This window comes from Lolium perenne, chromosome 1 (assembly GCF_019359855.2).
Source record: "Lolium perenne isolate Kyuss_39 chromosome 1, Kyuss_2.0, whole genome shotgun sequence".
In the NCBI taxonomy this organism is placed as follows: Eukaryota; Viridiplantae; Streptophyta; class Magnoliopsida; order Poales; family Poaceae; genus Lolium; species Lolium perenne.
Window position 1 is genome coordinate 132,193,095 of NC_067244.2, and position 3,398 is coordinate 132,196,492.

Consider the following 3,398-nt stretch of genomic DNA (forward strand, 5'->3'; position numbering starts at 1 on the left):
GCTACAAAGTTTATCTCCAGTCCAATTGACGCATGGGGCGGACGAGTTTAGAGTGGCAAATTCTCCGTGTTCAACCATTACACCCGCTAGTTAATAATAAAAAAAATTGGAAGATGAAGATACCGCTGAAAACTAAGGATTTTCGCATGGTATCTTCGTCGAGAGGTCATCCTCGCTAAAGACAACCTTACAAAACAAAAATGGTAGGGAAGTAAAATATGCTTTTTATCATCACGATGAGACAATAAAACACATATTCTTCTAGTGCCAGCTTGCATGGTCTACATGGTCAATCATCCAAATAGGTTATACCTTATACCCTCTACGTAATGTTGCCAATATTTTCAGCAATTGGTTAAATGGGTTAGACCATAGGTTTAAGTACTTATTAGGACGTGAGCGTGTGTCGTTATTTGGCCAGTTTGGCTATGTAGAATGACAAGGCTTTTAACAATAAAAATTATTCTTTGTTGCAGGTTATCTACTTGTGTGCTCTATGCTCCGTTCATGGTCGCCTTTTTGGGTATAGAGAATTGCAATCTCTTTACATAGGTGTCTACGGGTACAAAGAGTTGAAAATCGTTGTGTCTGCACTGCATATCCGGATCAATCTATGAAAGCAAAGGATTGACGACTTGCCCCGCGAAGACCACTACGCCCGCTGAGGTCCTCCTTGATGAAGGGGTGGTCGGCGACGAAGTCCACGACTTGAACCGGCGTCCTCATCGGCGCCGGGCAGGTGAAGCCTCCGACGACGGCGGTCCCCGCGGCCGCCTCCGGTCCCTTCCTCGTTCACCTCGATGAAGACCTGGTGGAAGACGGCCAAGACGACGAGCGACGCTGCCGGGTTTGGTCGAACGGCATGCACAGGCCGAGGTCTTTCAGCAGGGCCGTCGCGTCTGTCTTGCACGACACGGTGAACTTGGGCACCTTGAAGGCGCCCACGGACCTGGGTCATCAGGCTCGACCGCTCGAGGAGTCCTCGAGCCGAGCCGGGTTGGACCCCAGCATCTGCAGCAGGGCCTGCAGGCCATGGCGCTCGTTCGGGAGGTAGATGTACATGGACAAGCACCGTCGGCTGAGGCTCTCGCCACCGCGGCCGAGCGCGTACGGGAGCCTGAGCACCTTGTAGCCGGAACGGCAGGCGATGTACTGCGGCTCGCCGCTCGACATGAAGGGCGCGCGGACGTGGTGGCCGAAGGCGTGCAGGTAGAAGGTGTCGTCCAGCGTGCGTCGGGGGTCGAACTTGCTACGCCATGTGCCCCATCGTGTAGCTGTCGATGGAGCCTCCGTGATCCGCCCCGCCGTCACGCTCTCGAACCACTGGTTGATCTGGGTTCTTGCTTCCTCGGGCTGCAAGCATCCAAGAGTTCAGGAGTCAGGACACGAAGGAAATTTGAAGTCGAGCACTACGACGAATGAATTCCTGCTCAAAAGCTGCAGTGATCCAAAGGGGCGGGACTCACCATGGCTTGAAGGACGCCGTGCGCGCTTGGGAGCGGTAGTGTTCGTAGACGACGGCGTGAGGCGCATCGCGGCATCGACCCACACGCTGTTGGTGAACCGCACCGTGGGCCCTCCGTCGTCGGGTGTTAGTTTGATCTCCACGTCTCGACCCAACTGTCGTACGACCCTGTCTCGCGCCCTGATCGGGGGCGCCCAACCACGTATGGTTGGTGGGCCCCTGTCGCCAGCGCCATATAAAAGAGGTGGGGGCCGGGGCACGGACCCCAAGGTTCGTCCGCAGCCATCCTCCCCACCGACACACCAAACCCTAGACCATCCGATCTGGTGAGGCGATGTAGCGGCAGGAAGCTCCACCGACACCGCCGCCACCTCTCTGTCGCCGCCATGGCGAGCTCCTCGACGAACAAGCACAATGGTATGAACACTATTGCCCCCTCTAGTTATCATCCTGGTTAGCCTTGTACTCGCTAGATCAGTAGCTAGAGGTCCTAGCGGTGCTAACAATGGTATCAGGGCATGTTTAGTTGTTGATCTAGTTGAGGTAGCAACCCAAACCGGGATAGAATCAAAACCCTAACCCTAGATCGGTAATAGCCCGAGTAGAACAAGCACGACGCAACGTGAAATAGATAAGAAAGAAAAGAATAGAGAGGGAGGCGGCCTGTGCTAGTTAAGTTGAAGTCATATTTTATTGTTTCCTAATTTAATTGGAACCAACGGGAAAACTGAATTAGGAAATGAGAGTCAATTTTGAGTATGATGATTTTATTTAATGACCAACGTTGTTAATAAAATTGTATTCCGCAAGATTCAGAGTTATCATTATTGGTTCTAATTCTGCCCAACGGTGATGTAGAATTAATATTGAGAAGTGTCATGTTTTGATTTGACCAACGTTAAATTGACTCATTTTGATGGAAATTTTGTTTCAGGAAATCCTATGAGTTTTATCTCGGCTATTGAGCCCCTCAATGGAGGGAACTATGGCTCATGGCGAGAGAAGATTGAGGTGGGGCTTGCTTTGCTTGACCTCGACTTGGCACTGATAGAGGCTTGTCTCATAGAACCTAAGGACCCCGTGAGGGGCGACAAAGAAAGTGAAGTTGACTTCAACAAAAGGGTTCTTGACCATGGACCAAAAAGAATGAAGTACGACCTTGATCGTGCTAAGTGAGACTCGTCCAACAGAAAGTGCTTGATGGTGATCAAGAGCTCCATTTTGGAGGCTATAAGGGGAGCAATCCCACAGTGTGACACCGCCAGTGAGTACTTGAAAAAGGTAGAGAGTCAGTTTACTGGGTCTTCCAAGGTCTATGCTAGCACTCTCATAAGAAAGCTTGTCACTACAAACTACGTTGGTGGTGGAGTAAGGGATCACATATTGAGGATGAGCCATATGTCTTCCAAGCTCAAGTCTATAGAGATGGAGCTTCCAGAATAGTTCATCATGTTGGAGATATGCCCAAGAGGCAATAATAAAATGGTTATTATAATATATCTTTGTGTTTATGATAATGTTTGCATACCATGCTATAATTGTATTAACCGAAACATTGATACATGTGTGTTATGTAAACAACAAGGAGTCCCTAGTAAGCCTCTTGTATAACTAGCTTGTTGATTAATAGATGATCATAGTTTCATGATCATGAACATTGGATGTTATTAATAACAAGGTTATGTCATTATGTGAATGATGTGATGGACACACCCAATTAAGCGTAGCATAAGATCACGTCATTAAGTTCATTTGCTATAAGCTTTCGATACATAGTTACCTATTCCTTTCGACCATGAGATCATGTAAATCACTTATGCCGGAAGGGTACTTGATTACATCAAACGCCACTGCGTAAATGGGTGGTTATAAAGGTGGGATTAGGTATTCGGAAAGTATGAGTTGAGGCATATGGATCAACAGTGGGATTGGT

The 3,398-nt window shown here is 48.7% G+C and overlaps 1 pseudogene; it reads right to left on the reverse strand.

Moving 5' to 3' along the window:
- Positions 1-606: 606 nt before the first annotated feature.
- Positions 607-1,853, reverse strand: LOC127333475 (serpin-Z1-like; annotated as a pseudogene).
- Positions 1,854-3,398: the final 1,545 nt, after the last annotated feature.